Source organism: Bos taurus, chromosome 2 (assembly GCF_002263795.3).
Source record: "Bos taurus isolate L1 Dominette 01449 registration number 42190680 breed Hereford chromosome 2, ARS-UCD2.0, whole genome shotgun sequence".
Taxonomy (NCBI): domain Eukaryota; kingdom Metazoa; phylum Chordata; class Mammalia; order Artiodactyla; family Bovidae; genus Bos; species Bos taurus.
Window position 1 is genome coordinate 79,793,197 of NC_037329.1, and position 18,193 is coordinate 79,811,389.

At 45.1% G+C, this 18,193-nt stretch overlaps 1 protein-coding gene across 2 annotated transcripts in view; it reads left to right on the forward strand.

Annotated features, from left to right (window-relative positions):
* Window positions 1–2,382: 2,382 nt before the first annotated feature.
* Window positions 2,383–18,193, forward strand: part of MYO1B (myosin IB) — a 199,208-nt gene continuing 183,397 nt past the window's right edge. The window contains exon 1 of one of the 2 annotated variants that reach the window (XM_024976322.2): window positions 2,383–2,593. The gene's annotated coding sequence lies outside the window, so the exon portion shown is untranslated. 2 annotated transcript variants of the gene reach the window in all.

Genomic DNA, 18,193 nt, shown 5'->3' on the forward strand with positions numbered 1-18,193 from the left:
ATTTTCTCAGTGTTACTAGGATGAATTCAACAATTTCTACTATTTTATTTTCTGAACTTGCTTTAAAAAAAAAAAACAGGGAGAATGCCTCAGGTGTCCCCACTCTGGTAGATTCTTCTTGAAGCAAAACTGTTCTTACATAACTATGCTCCCAATTTCTTTCTTGGGGCAGGATCTTCAAAACCTTCTTGAGAGAAGCTCTCTTAATTATCCTACTCAGTACATACCTGTCTTAAACCTACTTTCTACTAACCTGGTCTTCTTCCAAGATCAAAACATTACAGAACTCGCCCATTCTCTCAAACCACTTATTTACATTTGTTCTTGTGAACCTACCATTTGAATTTCTGTGATTTTTGAAAAGCTGGACTGGACAGCAGAGGTCAGGGGCTCCCTGACTACCAAACTGCTAAAAGCAGTCATTTGGAACCTTAAGTCAGATGGGCAAAATGGAGAAGAGAGCCTAACACTTGTCATCAGGTAGCAGGTCTGTATGCTGTCTGTTGCGAAGGCAGAAAATCTTCAGGGTGTTCTTTAGGCTAGGTTATCAAAGTCTGAGGTGGTGTGCTTGACTGTGGTGAAGACTGTGGAGTCAGATTGCCTGGGTTCACACCCCAGCTCTCCCAGTGTTCCCCGTGTCTACTGCTCTGCAGTGACCACCCTGAAGACAATCTTGTATAATTATTACCCCTCCTGTTTCTAGGCACTGACTAGGCTCAATTAGGGTTTCTTCTGAGGTCTCTCAGTCAGTGACTGGGACTGGAGTAATCTCAATGGCTTCGTAACTCACATGTCTGTCTGTTCATCCGGCTGAGGGCTGGGTCCTCACTTGGCGTCATCAGCAGAACCACCCATACCTGACCTTCCATGTGACTTGGGCTTCCTTATAGCATGGCTGCTGAGTTCCAAGGATGATTTTCCCAAGAGAGGGCCAGGTGAAAGCTGGAGCTCCTTTAACGACCTAGAATCAGAAGTTTAAGTTATGTAACATCACTTATGCTGGATTTTATTCGTTAGAATCACATCACTAAGTCTAGCCCATATGCAAGAGGAAGGCAATTAACTCCATTCCTTAATGGAAGGAGTGTAAAGGAATTTGCAGGCATGTACTCAAACAAGTATAGCCACTTATTAGCTGGAGGAATTCTCTGTTCTTGGTTTCTGGTTTGTAAAACAAGGACAAAGAGGGTAACTTACCTCCCAGTTTTTTGTGAAGATTAAACAGGAAAAGAACAGTACCTGGTACTCAATATGTTTAAGTTTAGAACATCTCTGGTGTCTTATGTAGATCAGAATGCTGATGGTGCCATTAATGATAGTGTCATTTCAAAGCAAGATACAGTTACCTTTTCAGTCTCTCCTGGTAGCATTTGACAAATAGCACTGCCTGTGGGGACAGTTACTATATATGGTCTGAATTCTTTGGTTCACCTCATTTTAGTGACAGTTTCCAGATATAGGTCAGTCCATTTAAACCTGGCCCCATTTTTGGCAATTTATTTCCTTATTGGATAAAACAGAAACATGAGTAACAATTACCATGTCTTCATTGCTTTCAACACCTTAGCCAAGTAATCCTCACCTCACCCAGTGAGTAAGTTAGGATGAGCACCCTTCCCTTCTTGGGATGAGGAAACCAGGGCGAGGGTCAAATGGCTTGCTCTGAATTTTACAAAGAGACAAGAACCCAGCTGGAGTGAAGGAGGGCCTGATTCTCTATCCACTCCAGGATGCTGAAATAACATACAGATGAACACTTTGTCACTGATCATTCTATATTCATATGTACTGTTGTGCAGATATTAAAAAATCTTGTAAATAAAAGCACACTTTGCTACTCAGTACACTTTTTTTCTTTTCGGTCAGATTAATATTTTCCAATATTCTTGGGTATCCCAACTTTTTTTTATCCAAGGGAGAAGGAACAATGAGCAGTCCTACTCTTTGCCAGCCGGTGCCTGCAGTCTGGCTTCTAGTTATTCCCCGCCGGCCCGGTCCCCTTGGCCTGCCCCTCCAGTAATTATATTTGTCGTTTGATGTTAATAAATTCGGGAGTGAAAAATGTAGAAGGGCAGCGCCTTCCGTGGGCTGAGAGGGACGCCTCTTCCTCTCCCTCTTTTCACTGCTTGCCCCGTGCAGGCGGGTCCTGGGGCCGAGGCTGCACCCGCACTCACCGGGGGGCGCTGTGCCGCCGGCCCCGAGGCGGCCGGAGGTGAGTCGGCTGGGAGGCGGCGGCTCCCGGTTCTGCCGGCTCGCGGAGGGGCGAATCCCAGGCTGCGAGGTCGCCGCCCCCGCCCCTCGGCCGGCCCCTTTGCCCGCGCCGGGGAGAGGGGAGTGGCCGGGCGCCTCCCGCCGCAGCGCCGCACTCTGCAGCTGCCGCGCACTCTGCAGCTGGGCGCGCACGGGAGCCCCGGCTGCGGCGCTTGGAGGCGGTGTGGGAGCGCGGGCGCAGGGGCCGGCAGTCGCCGGGCAGCAGCCGCTAGCAGCATCCGCCGAGTAGCCGCGTGGGAGCCCCGCAGCCTCGCAGAGGGCCAACGTCCCGGAGCGCGCCGGAGAGGGTGGACGACGAGGAGGCAGAGTGGCGCTCGGCGAGGTAGCGCGAGCGCTTTCCCTCTTCCCCCTGCCCTGCCCGCTCGGTCCTTTGTGCCCGCGGTCCCCGTGGTCCTGACGCAACCCGCTGGGCGCTGGGCAGCGGGGTCTGCGGTCTTCACTCCCGGGCCGGGCGGCGAGGCGGCGAGAGCTGCGCACCCTGGAGGTCGCGCAGGGTGGTCGCGACTCCGCAGTTGCTTCGGGGGCGGTGGGAGAGTAGAGGGCGCTAAACTAAGTTGCTCTCACTTTGCCCCATCCCCCTCGTACCTGTGGGCAAAGTGGAATCCTGGTCTTCCTGGTGTTCACCCACACCCCCTCCATCCCCCTGGTGCACAGCTGTTTCCTGGCCCCCTGGTTCTATAGAAGGAGGCGGGGTGGCCTCCTCCGGGAAGGAAAGCAGAGGGAGAACAATGGGGCGTCCTGGGGAGTGGGGTTCAGGTGCGGCGTGCCCCGGCGGCTGGGGAGAAAGGGCCCGGGACCCGATGGGGCGTCCTGCGCGTGCAGCTGCGCTCTGCTCCTTTGTTCCACCGCAGCGGAGGGGGCTGCCCTGGGTCTCGTTTCCTGCCCGGGATGGGATTGATTCACGGTCCTGGAGAGGGAAGGGGAGGGGGCGGGGCAGGAATGGAAGCAGGAGCGGGCGTCCTGGAGGGTTCTTGCTGGGGCGGGGAAGAGGGTTGGGGAGTGGGTGATGAGAGAGAGTGGGGAGTTGATTACAAACACCCAGCATTTTGTCCAAGGGCTTGCTGTGTGGGTTTCTGGAGCTTATTTGTAATGCTTTGTTCAGACTGCGGCCGAGCGTTTATTGCTGCAACAAGTTGTGTACTTCCTTGAGTTCTAGGCGTTCTCAGTGTTGGTTTGTTGAAATCAAATCTTCTTAATTAGAATGGAAGAAGACTTTTTTGACCCCCCGCTGTAAATCAGAGTATTTGTGTGTATATATGTGCCTGTGGGTCCGTGTTTGTAGCTAGTAGGTATTGACTCGAATGGGTAGGGAGCAAATTTTATAGCATTGATTTTGACACAATTTTCTCCATTGTAATATAACAAATTTCCAGGAATATTTGAGGAGGAAAACCATCAGAAAATTAGACATTGCTAAATAAATGAGTCAGGTTAGATAACACCAGATTGAAAAACCCTTTACAGTCTTTCCCAGAAAACACATCATACACACCACTCTTTGGGCTTTGAGTTAAGGAGTCACGACTTCTGTGCTTTCACTGCCATAATGTGGGTCATCTGGACTAAGAGAGAGAACGGTTAGCATTATGGTGAACAGAAATCTTTTTTTAGGGGGAGGTAGAATTGAATGTAAGGTGTTGGGCATATGTTAAGTGACCCTTTCCTAGATTGGAATCAAGAGGCCCAAGAGGATTGGCTGACCTCCCCGGGGGAGTCACAGGGGATTGAATGATGAGTGTTTTTTGAATGGAGTATTCCAAGCGAAACCATTTAGGGAGGAGGCTGACATTTCCAGGCATTCATGGTTTGTGCCTATGGGACCCTGGTGGAAAGATCCCAGAGTTGTACTGAAGGTTAGAATTACTGTGGGGATAGTTTAGGAGACATTCAGTTATAGTTGTCTGGCTGCAGGCAGGGCTGGGAAATGACGCAGAGCTGCTGCTTTGAGACGTCTGAGGGCTCAGGGGTAAACTACCCCATTGGCTGTTCATTTGAAGACAACCAAGTTTGAAAGTCTCTTAACCTTAGAAGGGGGATGAGAAACGTACTCCGGGGGAGAAAAATGTTTCCTGCCCACTCAGTGGTAATGGAAAAGAGCTGTACCAGCTACTAGGATGTGGTCAGATTTTTAGGCCAGGCTGAAAAGCAGTGGGATTTGTCCTCAGGAGCCATTATGATGTGCAGCTGAAGTGGGATGCTGTCCAACCGTCAAGCTGTTTGTCGTTATAACTAACACACTGCTTGGCAAAACATGGTGCCATGGGCAGTGAACAGAGGAGACTGCCTTCCTTACTGTTGTCTTGGCATTTGGGGCTTTTTGTTTATGTTGTGAATTGTTTTGTAAAATAGAGCACAGTTGGATTCCTCCCAAGTACTCTTTGGAATATACATTGACAAAATGCAAAGGGTAAGACTGTCACTGCTACCAAAGACATGGATGGGAGATGCTCTTAAATAGCTGGTCTATGGCCACAGGCCATTCCATGGATTCCCTATTGTATGATGAGGCTGGTTACAGGCTGCACCCTCTTCATGGGATGGGATGAATCATCACTTTGTCAACCCTGGAGTTAAAAGACAGACTCTCCCTGATTGCTGCACAGTTACGCAAAGCAATGAGGAGCTTCTGACATCAGTGGGAGGGAGTGGGGGTGGGTGGGAGTGGTATCTGGCCAAGAAGGGAATCCTCAGAGGGTAGGATCCCTGTTTTTAATATTTGTTCTCCTTTTGGGTGAGATTCTTCTATTGTCCCCCTCCCTTCTGCTGTTTCTCATTTTTCGGTTGTGCTGGGTCTTCATTGCTGAGTGGGCTTTTCTTTCACTGCGGAGAGCAGGGGCTACCCTTTGTTGCAGTGAATGGGCTTATCATTGCGGTGGCTTCTCTTGTGGAGTGCAGGCACCACGTGCACGGGCTTCAGTAGTTGAGGCTCTAGGACTCTGGAGCGCAGGCTGAGTAGTTGTAGTGCACGTGCTTAGTTGCTCTGTGATAAGTGGGATCTACCCTGACCAGATATCTTACTGGTGCCCTCTGCATTGCAAGGTAGATTCTTAACCACTGGACCACCAGGGAAGCTCCCTTCTACGATTTTCAATGGACACTTTGATTTTACGCTATCATTTAGTATTTACTATGTGAAAAAGGTTTTATATGCATTATTCTATTAATCCTCACAACTTGATAAAGTGGGTATTATCTCCATTTTAACTTTTGAAACTGAGGCCTAGGGAGTTTGGTAACTTGCTTAGTTGTGTAGGTATCTAGTAAGTGGTGGAGGTGAGATATGATTTCTAATCTCTGATTCCAAGGTCTGCAGTGTATGGTATGATTATCTTTTAATACTGGGAATGATAGCAACTTGATTATCTATTTGATTATGCTTAGTCTCTCAGTGTCCAACTCTTTGTGACCCTTTGGGCTGTGGTCCGTCAGGGTCCTCCGTCCATGGGGTTTTTTTAGGCAAGGATACTGAAATAGGTTGCCATGCCCTCCTCTAGGGGATCTTCCCGACCCAGGGATCAAACCTGAGTCTCCTGTGTCTCTTGCATTGCAGGTGGATTCCTTACCTGCTAAACCATCAGGGAATCCCAAGTATGTATTTGTTTAGCCATTTTCAGATTTCATATCACTTTCATGTATCTTACCATCATGGATTCTTTCAAAAACCACTATGAGATAGGTTTGAAAGGCTAGATTAGTGACAGCTCTTCAAATTGTATTGTTAAAAAGCTTTGCTGTTTGATGGCCTATGTTAATAAACTTTAAGTGAATGAAATAAATGAAAAAGTTAGGCTGCACATTTTTAAAAATAAGTGTTTTTTTTTTTTTTTTTTGGCAGGGGGAACATTTAAAGGTAGTGGAATGGAGTAGATCTTATAGTCACTTGATATTTATTGAAATCTATTTTAGCCCATTTTTCTTCCAGCCTTTATTAGAACACTGCACTTTGCCTCTTTACTGAGACCTAATGCCAGCATGTCTTTTTAGAAGAGGAATAAGGAGGGAAGGAATGTGACTCTAAAGAGGAAGTGGGACATCAGAATTGGAGTCATACACAGCAGCAGGCCGTAGATTTTCCCAGCACTTGCTTTTTGTCCTGGCAGTCGCCTTTTACAGAAGACATTCTTCCTTAGGGAAGTGTCAAGGGTCTTTCTTTACAATATCCTCTGAGATCATCACATTTCTGAGCTCTGTGGGAACACACATTCCACAGGATTTCTGTGCTCATCCTGTCCCCACAGGGGAAGGGAAGGGAAGCTTAGGCATCCACGTGAGAGGGGAATGGAAGTGGTATCCGTCCTTGGGGTGGGGAGTGGAGTATGGTGCTGAACTGGCGGCACCTGACCTTGACCTAGGAGACCTCTGAGTGCAGGAGCGGAGTGGATCCGAACACTTGGCATCATCAATTGCTTATGGACTTCTCAGAATGCTCCTGGGCAAGTGGAAAATTCCATATTGGTTTCTATTTGTTGTTGTTCCTAAGATAAAACTTTGAAGACTGAAAGTTCTACCTTTACTTGTTTAATTATTTCAAGCTAGGACATCATTTGGGGTCTTCAGAGATTGTAGTATAAGTGCAGTAAGTTTTGTCTCCTGAGGCCATTACATTCTCATCCATTGGATATTTAGAGGGGATGCACACGCGTAGGCTGCTGAGTGCTAACTGGGAGCACCTTCCATACCAGCTAAGAGGGATGAAAGATGCTCTTATAACTCCCATAGGTTTCTTTTCAGTTGCCAGTGTCTTCATCAATTCATATCTTATTAAGCACACAGCTGATGTAGGGCTGTGCATTAAAAAACAGCAAAGGAAATCTGTTGTGTATCAGAGGATGTACAGGGCAGCTCAGTGCCCCCAGAGAGTGGATGTTAGTGATGAAGAAAATGACTGTGACAGCTGTGGTGACCAAGGCCATGCCAATACTTGCTGCTGAGACAAAAGCTGTAAACAAACCAAAGCGTGAGAGTGGGAGGACCCAAGCACAGTGCCTGAGCCTTGGTTTTGTTTCCTCCAACTTCTGATGGTGCCAGAGGATTGAGTTTCTGAACACCTGCCTCTGAAGGCTGGACTGGTTGGTGTGTTAAGGAGCATCTTTCTTGTGAATTTGCTGCCTGAGGAGAGAGGACCGTATCCTTTTTTAGACCCCAAGGATGTATAAAGTACCATCCCATGGGAGAGGGTGTTGCACTCCATGGTTGGTCCTGCTGTCCAGCAAGTCCCTCCTGCTTTCTTCCCTGCCAGCATCCCACCATTCCGCATCTTGTGTTCAGCCCCACTGAGGCTGTTCATAGACTTCAGGCCTATTTGCATTGTGGACAGGAAATGCCAAGTCACCAAAGAATTGTAATATATTTTGCTACATGACATTCATGCTGCTGTCCATTAAGTATTGGGTACTTGGGCTGTGTCAGGCTGCATCCTGTATTCTCCATAGCCTGATTCATTTATTCCTCATTGTTCTTCTTTAGTAGGAGGTATTTGTAAATGGGGGGTTGAGTAACCGGCCCAGGCTAGTAGAGATCAAACCCAAGACTGTGTGCTTCGCCGTCTTCCTCTTGGTGCAATGCTCTTGGAAGCCTTGAGGAGTGAGTTTTATAGAGTTAGAGAGCGAGCCCACCCTGACAGTGTCTCTCCCTCCTAGATCGCTTCCTTTGTCCCCTGGAGTCAGGGCTCCTGTGTCCTTGACTGCACTAGTGCTGGGAGAGTTGGTTGAAATGCTTCTGAGTTTCTCTTTTTTTTCCCCTGTGTCTTGTGCTTGGCTCTCCTGCATTATTCTCTCAAGTAAGGGGGACTTGGTGAAACAAACCAAGGAGCCAGCTGTGCCTGGTGATCTTTCTCAACCTCTGCTGATCACCGCCTTTTCTGTGGGAGTTCACTGGCCTTCTGGGAGTTTTCCAGGGCTTTGTCCGATCTCTGGCCTCCAGTCTTTGTGGGCACAGTTATGCTGCTGGGCATTCAGTTGGAGCTCAGAGTCTCATGCATGTGGGTAAACTGTGGGAGTACCATTGCAGAGCTGGAACTTTGGGCGTTAAGACTTTGGACAAAGAAAGGAAGAAAAGAATTGGTATGAAATGCATTCTCATCCAAGATAGGCAGTTTTTGAAGTTGCAGTCTAGAGGTAAATGAAAATGGATATTCTTCCTTTGCTTAGCAGATAAACCACAACATTGAGCTTTACAAACACCAGGTGCCTGGCTCGTAGATAACTCGGAGGGGCCAGGAGGATACCAGGTCTCTGCTTTCCAGAGACTTCTGATCAATCTTGCATGGACTCAAAATGCCTTGAAATTACACAGATGGCTTTATTTTGTTGTGTTAAAATGAAGATATGATTCAGAATTGTACTTTACAAGTTTTAAAACTTGTTAAAAAAGATTCACATCCTTGAAGAGGCTTTAGAAAATTTGCCTTGAAAGGACAGTGGAATGGAGCAGGTTATTCACTATTGGTTTCGTTATTGTGTGTTTGCATATTAGTTGACTGGTCGTTTTCACTGGCTTTATGAAAACATTTTCTGCACACTTCCACCAGAAGAGAAAAAAAACAAACCAAAAACCTTAATTGAAAAATTCCCGCTGGCCCTACTGACTTTTGCCAGTGTACACCTTCTCTCTCTTACCCTCGTGCTCGTTTCTTATGAATTCTGTATTAGACTCTGAAGCACTGTTTGCAGTGTTCAGATTGCAAATAAGCTGATCATTTTTTCCCTTGAAAGTGCTTCAAAAGGGTCATCACTCTTTTATTCATTTTATGAAGTCCCTGTCTAAATGCTTTTAGGAGCAGTTTAATTTTTATGAACATAGGGCTTAGGCCAGTTTGCATGGCTTTTTTTTTTTGGCAGCCCTCATGCTGTCTAATTATAGTTGTAATACGCTGACCACAGTTTTGATTTACTTTTGATGTGGTGAGCCATCTAGTAAAAAGTTCTCACTTGCTTGAAATCTTCAGGGTGTTGAGAGGCATTCATAAAAATATATGAACCACCACATTGGGTCAGATTCAGGAATCTGCTTTCTGCCCTAGGAATACTAAGTATTTTGTGACAATGGAAGGAGGAGACTATATAGCTTTTATAGATCTTGGGGCAATCTCTTTAGCACCCATAATTGTATAATCTCTTAAAGACCTCTCATCCTTATACTTAAATTCATATATTCAGATTCTTGAATTGTTTATTTGTATCCTGTGTTGTAAACATTTCACACCTTCTTTAAAGGCAGAACTTGACTCTCTTGGTGTTTTGACTTCAGATATTTAGTTTTTGGAATGGTAGAGTGGTAAAATTGAAAGGGCCTTCAGGCCACCCCCATAACCCCTTCCGTGTGTCTGAGAACTGCCCAGGCTCAAAAAGTTAGCCAGGGATACATCTGTCAGTGGACTCCAAGTCTTTGAACTCCTTGCTCACTTTTCTTTCCAGGGGAGTATCTTTCTCTCCAGATCCATCAAAATCCAGCCTTAGGGCCCATTACCTAAGTAGTTGATCCTGTGTCTGCGCTAATCTTACAGTCATCTTGACTTTGGGTTTCAGAAGCATCACTGACTTCTCTATTTTCTGTGACTTTTACATCTGTCCACTCAGTTACAGTGTCGGGTTGAGTGTTGCCTTTTATTTTCAAATCCCTAAGTCTATTCTGGTTCAGGCCTTTAAAAGGCTGGGTTACCAGAATGCAACATTTCCCAAAGGGTGTTGTTCCATGACAAGTTAGTAAAAAAGAGTCCTTGGCCAAGTAAGTATTGGTTAAACAACATTTTGAATAAGTTTCTGTAAATAAACTTAAAACAGTTTCCTCTATGCAGAAAGCCTTGTCATGGGCTTTTATTTGTGACTGTGCACTGTGGATCTCCAAGAGGAAGATGGAGTGTGCGCAGGTCCCAGCTTCTGTGACCAGTGTCCCCCGTTGTGGCAGGATCACTTTGTAGGTAACACTGCTGGAGTTACTACATTGTACTGTTTCTAGATCTGTCACGGTCTGACTTTCCATGGGACCATGTGTTACTTGGTTCTCGCTCACATATTTCTTTTGCTTCTCTGCCTTGTTGTTCTCCTGGATATTTTCCTTTTTCCTGGAAGCCCCTCTCCACCTGTCACACCTACACATCTGTCACAACCCAGTTTTCCTGAGCTGGTAGCATTTACTGTTTCACAGCTTACGACAGTGAAAATATTTGAAACAGTCAAAGTATTGGAAGTAACACTGCACACCCATAATAGTTAAATTACTGGAATTCACACCAAATGCCATGTTCTGTCTTTGTGTCAGCTGACGTGTCAAATGCATGTTGCATTGTTCTCTCTCCCTTCACATGGGTCAGCTTGCACATATAATCTCCAAGCGTGTGGCTTATTTATTTTTTTATTTTGTGTTATTGGAATTACATTCATAATAAAAGTTCAGGGAGAATTGATATCTTTAGGGTCTCATGGCTTCTCATCTGCAACCTAATATACCTCTGTATTGATTAGGTCTTTATGTCCTTCAATGAAAGGACGTGGAAGACCTAAGTAACTTTAATAATTTTATGTGTAAAACTTTTTCACAACTTCTGTTAGATTGGTACCAAGGTGCTTTATGGTTTTTGTGGTCATCATAAGTGGAATCGTTTAACACATTTCTGATTGGTGTCTCTGGTATACAGGAATGGGATCGATTTTGTATTTGTTTATTGATGGGTTCTTGACCAAGTTCACATTACAACTAGTATTTGCTATGGGAGCCTGGAGTCGGGCAGCTTTTCTAATAAAAGTGTGAAATAACTAACAGCCTGTCATGGAAATGTCATAACTCACTTCAATTTAAAAATTCTGTATGACACTTTCAGAAGTAAGGGGAAGTGGTGATTATTGGTTGTTTAATGCATTCATGTATTCAGGCATCAAATGTTTGGGTGCCTAGTATGTCCTTGGCACGGTATTAGGTGCTGGGTAACAGTGAGCAGAGCAGGCGTGTTTCTGTTCTCATGGAATGTGAGGGAGAGACACTGCGGAATTGAACACAGATATTTATGACATGTTTGTGAATTGTGATATTTGCTATGAAGGGAAAGGACAGGACACCGAGAATAAGAAAGATGGGGAGGGGAGACTTTGGCTTGGGGGTGGAGGGAGGGCCTGCCTTAGGAAGCAGGCATTCATGCAGCTGCCTGATGTGCATCTCCAGGAAGAGAAGGATGGTGGAGTTTTCCAGGCAGTGAAGGTGGGCTCAGAAGCCCTGAGGTGTAGTCCTGCTTTAATAATAGATTGATGGAAATGTTAGTAATCAATGATTTAAAAAGTTTGACTTCTTAGTAAGTTATCATCATAGAAGTCATCAGGAAGATCCCCTGGAGGAAGGCATGGCAACCCACTCCAGTATTAGAGTTCTCTTGCCTGGAGAATTCCATGGATAGAGGAGCCTGGGAGGCTCCATGGGGTCGTGAGGAGTCGGACACCACTGAGCGACTAACACACCCTCATCATCATAGTGGTATGTAATAATGTTTAAGTTATGATGACATAAAAATTTTTGGTCAGTGTATTCCCTTTCCTTCTCAAATGAAGCTGCCCAGGTAAAGAGAGCGCTGCCTGTGTGATAGGGCTTGAATGGGGCTACTGCCCACCCCCAAGCCCCTGCTCCACCCCTTGAGCGCTGCTGCTGCCCTGGTTCCTGGTGGCTGCTGGGCACACCAGCGTCCTGGGCTCTGCACTGTTGGACTGAGATTTGCTCTGTGGTCTGGAGAAGCCCTCTCTCTCCTCCTGGGAGGGCTCTTGAGCAGGGCCATCTTTGGCTGTTCCAAGGTCTAGGGTTTCTCTCTTCCATTTCCCTCTGGCCCCTTCTCTAGACACACAGAGGGCTCTGTTGTGACAGGGTGGGGTGGGGGTGGGGGACTCTGATCTGAGTCATGCACACTTGATTCCCTCGCAGACTGCACACTTCAGTCGCAGCTTTTTGGTCTTTGAGGCTTTGTATCTGGGCCAAGTGTGTAAAGGTTTGGTTTTCCCTTACGTGATGATGACCCTTACTCAGTGAGACAGTGCGGTTCAATTGTCATAGACTTTGCTTTGGGGAGGGTACTGGGTTTGAAACCTGACTCTTATGCTTAGCAGCCCCTGTCCACGTCCTGGGGCACATAGCTTAATCTGTCTCTGCCTCCATTTTCTCATCTGCAACATTTGGATAATAGTAGAGCCTTCTTCCTTGGGTTGTATTAAGAATTCAGTGAGTCAAAATGTGTATAGAATAGTGTCAGGCACAGAGCAAGTGCTTGGTATAAATGTTGGTTGCTACTCCTTAGTCTTTCCTGAAAATGGATTTCTGGGGTTCTTCCTCCCTTTCCCCCAGTAGATATTCAGATTTGTTTGACTCTAAGCCGTGCATATAATATATGATATGATATGGGTCTCTAGATACTCCTCTGAGAAATGTATAGGAAGAAAGATGACAAAGAAACCAAAATGTTCACAGTGATCATGTTTATTTAGTAGATTGGGATGGCTTACTTTACAACCCTATTTATTTTCCATGTTTTCTGTAATCTGGTTATGTTACCTCTGAACTAATAATAATACACAAAAATCTTATGAGAAAGATCAGGCTGCTGTTGCCTAATGATTCCCTCAAGTAGGGCAGAAGAGGGTGGGATGCCTGGGGTCTGCCTGTTTTGGTTGCAGTTCATAGGTGGAGGAGTTTCCCATGTATGCTTATAGTTGCAGGAACACACTGTATTTAATAAAAGTCTTCAGCAGAAGTATCCCTAAAAGTTAGAAGACAGGGATGTGGGACCTTGTGAGGCTCTTCTGTCTTTGAGTGTTTATTTTTCTGCCATCATTTTCCCTTTTTGTCTCTTGCTGCACTCCCTGAGTGGGCCTCTGGCCATCTGTTACTCTCTTTGGTCTCCTCTTACTCCCCTCCCTTTGAGAACCGCTCCTTTCAATGACCCCATCTTTCTCCTTTACTTGCTTGTCACGTGGAAATGATGCACACATTTCTACAATTCAAAGTAAAGACTAAATTTTATTATTTTTAATCGTAAAAATAAATGTAACTTTCACCCTCAAAAATCTAAATTAAGTTGCTTTTTATTTATTCATATCTAGAATTAATTAACTTCCTAGCTCACTAAAGGCTGGGGGAGTGGTCTGTGTGCTGTGTGCTAAGTCACTTCAGTTGTGTCTGACTCTTTGTGACCCCATGGACTATAGCCCGCCAGGCTCCTCTGTCCATGAGATTCTCCAGGTGAGAATACTAGAGTGGGTTGCTGGGGGTGGTCTTTGATTTCCTAAATCAAAACACTGAGAATCTTGGGGGACTTGGAAAATTGAGGGAGTGTTGAAGTTGAATTTTTTCTCTTTCCTTATTTTGCTTAGGGTTGTCTCCATGGCCACCATCTTGTTATGTCTTAGAATTTTTAAAGTTTTCCAAGCTGAAAGAGCAAAATTCTGGAAAATTATTGTTGTTCACTAGCTAAGTCGTGCCTGACTCTTTGTGATCCCATGGACTGCAGCACGCCAGGCTTCCTTGTCCTTCAGTATCTCTCGGAGTTTGCTTGAACTCGTCCATTGAGTTGGTGATGCCATCCAACCATCTCATGCTCTGTCGCCCCCTTCTCCTCCTGCCCTCAATCTTTCCCAGCATCAGGGTCTTTTCCAATGAGTCTGCTTTTTGTATCATGTGGCCAAAGTACTGGAGCTTCAGTTTCAGCATCAGTTCTTCCAATGAATATTCAGGGTTGATTTCCTTTAGGATTGACTGGTTTGATATCCTTGCTGTTCAAGGAACTCTCAAGAGTCTTCTCCAGCATCACAATTCAAAAACATCAGTTCTTTGGTGCTCAGCTTTCTTTCTGGTCCAACTCTCACATCTGTACATGACTACTGGAAAAACCATAGCTTTGACTGGATGGATTTTTGTTGGCAAAGTGATGTCTCTGCTTTTTGACGCTGTCTAGGTTTGTCACTGCTTTCCTTCCAAGGAGCAGGTGTCTTTGAATTTTGTGGCAGTAGTCCATCTGCAGTGATTTTGGAGCTTAAGAAAATAAAATTTTCTGGAAAATTGCCAAAATACATCTTTAGAAAGAGAACTTGGCCAAATTTGACACATTTCCTCAAAAGCCCGTTGATTTTAATTACTTTTTTAAAAAGTTCAGTGAGCTTTACAGTTTTCCTTTCATATGTCCCTTCTCAAATAATTGTGAGTGGAGAAATGGGCTTTTCTGCTAAGTTTGTTTTATCTACAGGAATTTATTTTTAAGCAGTGGCATGCTATGAATATCTCAAAATGATACTGATACGAATTTCAAAGGAAATGTGACAGCAATGTTGCCTGGTATCAGCAGAGTAGCTATTTATTTGAGAAATATTGCTAATTTCAGTGATGTTTCACAGTCAAATATAAAATCTAGTTGAGGGGATATAAATAAAGGGATGCTTTCCTATACTTTACTCCACAGTTTGTAATGTTTTTCATCTCCAACCACAATGTCTGATTTGAACATAACGTAAATATTTATGTGTGTTCTTTTTGGTAGAACTTATGGTATAAGGAAGTCTAGTTTACTTACGGTGAAATCTGGATTGATAGATTGGGTGTAAGGAATCCTCCTGCCAATGCAGGAGACCTGGGTTCCATCCCTGGTTTGGGAAGATTTCCTTAGCGAAGGGAATGGCTACCTATTTTCCAGTATTCTTGCCTGGAGAATTCCATAAACAGAGGAGCCTGGTGGGCTACAGTCCACCAGTGGGTCACAGAGAGTCAGACATGATTGAGCCACTAACACACATAACTGGGATTTAGTATTTACTTTTCAAAGGGATTCATCAGAGTGAAGTGAGTGAAATCGCTCAGTCGTGTCCGACTCTTTGCGACCCCATAGACTGTAGCCTACCAGGCTCCTCTGTCCATGGGATTTTCCAGGCAATAGTACTTGTTTCTTTAAAAAGGAAACAACATATATGCTACTACTGAGTAAGGCAGCAGTTCTGAAAGGTCTGTACTGTCACTGACCCACTAGGCATGGACAAGATCTTATAGCTTGTCTGTTTCGCTTTATATACACCAATACGTCGAGAAAGAGAAATTTGTTGGATTTAGCTGACGCATGCCAAGGGGATGGCATGAGTTGTTTGAGAAATAGTGGTCAAACTGTCAGCCCAGCCTTAATATTTGCAATTTGTTGATAATTTAAAAATGAAACAGAAAATGTAGGTAAAATGCAACAGGAAACTGTTTCCTATCTCATGGACTTTGGGATGAAAGGGTTGACAGCTTCTCCCCTTGGATGGGAAAGTGCCCCTTCCTTACCTGTTAGTCTGCAACCCTGTTGGACACTTGATACTAAGGGGCTTCACCTTCTGTGATTCCACTCCAGCTCTGCACTTGCCCTCCTGGCAGCAGCGCCTGTGTGTTGATCTTCTCTTCCTAGAACAGTTAATAACCATGGCAGATGTTGGGAGCCCAGTTCCGCAATCATGCAGCTGTTAATGTGTCCAGTTGGATTTCTTGAAAGAATTAATTTTTAGGATCTCACTCTGAGGGCTACAAGTAAAATAGGATTTAGAGGGAAACATAATTTCGTGGGAGTTTGCGTTGGATGTTGCAACAGATGTGACATGAAGGTAGCATGGCAGCTGAAGGGAGTTCTGAAGTAAAATTCCCATTTATCCTGAAACCAGGTGACTCAGAAGGTCCAAGATTACTAACAAACACTCGCTTTTGGATATTTTGTACTAAAAAAAAATCATCTTAAGAACATTACAGAAAGTTTAGAAAATGAAACTAAAAGAAGACTCTTCTTGAGCCAGCTAACTCTAAAATATCAACTATGACCATTTCTGAATATTCCTTTTCAAGCTTTCTATGTGTTTGTTTTGGAATGATTGCAATCATAGAGTTCATGTATTTTCTATATTACTACAGGTTTTGAAATAAATTTTATAGTTGTGTATTCTGTTGAGTACAATCATTTCCTGAAGCACCTCTTTTTTATTGGGCATTTGGGTTGCTTCTACCACTTTGCTGCTATAAAATAATAATACTATGATGAACATTTTTGTACATTGAGCCTTTTCTGTATTTTGGGTGATTTGCTGATAGTAGCTGTTGAGAATGTGCTGATTGGGTCAATGATTGTGGTGAGTGTTCTGATGTACCCTTCTTTACTCAGTGGGGGGCTGTAGTGACTGGGTTGGAGAGGGCTGGGGAAGTGGGGGTCTGGGATGACTCCCAAGTTTCTAGCCTGTGTGATGTTGGGAATGGTTGGCACAGACAGGTTGAAAGTGGTGGGTTTCATTTGGGATGTGGGGCCTCCAGACAGAGAGTGGGGTTTAACAGATCCATGAAGTGCAGACACTAGGGCTCAGGGACAGGCCAGGGACTGAGGTCTGGATGGAGGGACCATCAGCATCTAGGTGTGATCGAGGCTGTGGATGTTGTGAGGGTCACTTAGAGTAAAGAGGGAGGAAGGGAGAAGGTGGGTGATAGAAGTCTGGGAGACGTTATTCTGTGACAAGTGGACAAAGGAAAAGAAGCTGCTGAGGAGAAGAAGGAGTGGTGGGGGTGGGAAGTGGACAGCCAGGAAGAAGTGGCCAGAGGGAAGCCAGGGCTGGAGAGAGGTTTTAGGAAGAAGTGTGGTGGGCAGCCAACAGGAAGGGTGGCAAAGGTCAAGGTCAAAGGTCGGGTATGTCAGAAAGCTTGGCTGTGGAGAAAGAGAGAAGTAGGCAGTCTTACAAGGGGTTATAGAATGTCGTATTAATCTGCGTGCAATGCTGTGACAAAATGCTATGACTGGGTGTTGTACACAGCAGAAATAAATTTTCTCACAGTTCTGCAGACTAGAAGTCCAAGATCAAGGAGTTGGCAGGTTTGGTTGCTTGGAGGCCCCTTTTGTTGAATTACAGATGGCCACCTTCCCACTGGACCTTGTACAGGCATCCCTCAGTCTGTGCTGGCTGTGTTCCTGTTACCTTATGAGGACACCAGTCATGTTGGGTTAGGGTCCACCCTAATGGGTTCATTTTAACTTAATTGCCTGTTTAAAGGCCCCGTCTCCAAGTGTTGTTGTTGAGTCCCTCAGTCGTGTCTGACTTGTTTTGCAACCCCTTGATCTGCAGCCTGCCAGGCTCCTCTGTCCATGGAATTTTCTAGGCAAGAATACTGGAGTGGGTTCCCATTTCCTTCTCCAGGGATCTTCTCGACCCAGGGATAAAAAATGGTAAAGAAAGGTAAAGAATCCACTTGCAATGCAGGAGATGCAAGTTCGATCCCTGGATGGGGAAAGATCCCCTGTCCCGTACTCTGAGGTGCTGGGGGTTAGGGCTTCAGCATATGAATTTGGCACTGGGGTGAAGGCACAGTTCTGCTCCTACCAGGTGGATTCTAGACCTGCTGACACACTTGTTCTTTCTCCTTCCTCTTTGTCCCCCATCCTGCACACCGTTGACGCTCTGCTGCTCCTTGTCACCCTCACGCGGAGCCGCACGAGTGTGGCTGTGGTGACCTTTGCTCTAGTCTCATCCTCACCTCCCCTGGTCCCTGGGTGTCCAGATTTTCTAGGATGTAGGCCTTGGCTGGCTTTATTCTCCTCCTGGAATCAAGTTCATTTATTTGTCTTCAACTCCTCCCAGCTCTAACTCAGTCTCATAGAGCAAAGCGTTCATTCTCTCAGGTGTAAAGGTTGTGTCAGGTTAACCCTGTAGTAAATTTTATTTGATGATCAGACTAAATCATTCTGTAATTTTATCCTCATGGCTGCTCATTTCACAGTTAAAAAAAAAACTAAAACATAGTGGGAACATTGATTTAGTCAGGGTTCAGTCAAAATTTTTATGAGTTCCCCTCATATTTTAGAAATTAATGCTTTTTTTTCCCCTCTAAAGTTTCGATTTGGATTCCTTTCCACCCCGCCTCCCCCCACCAAGAGCCCATGTCATTTAAAATAAGACTTGAGTAG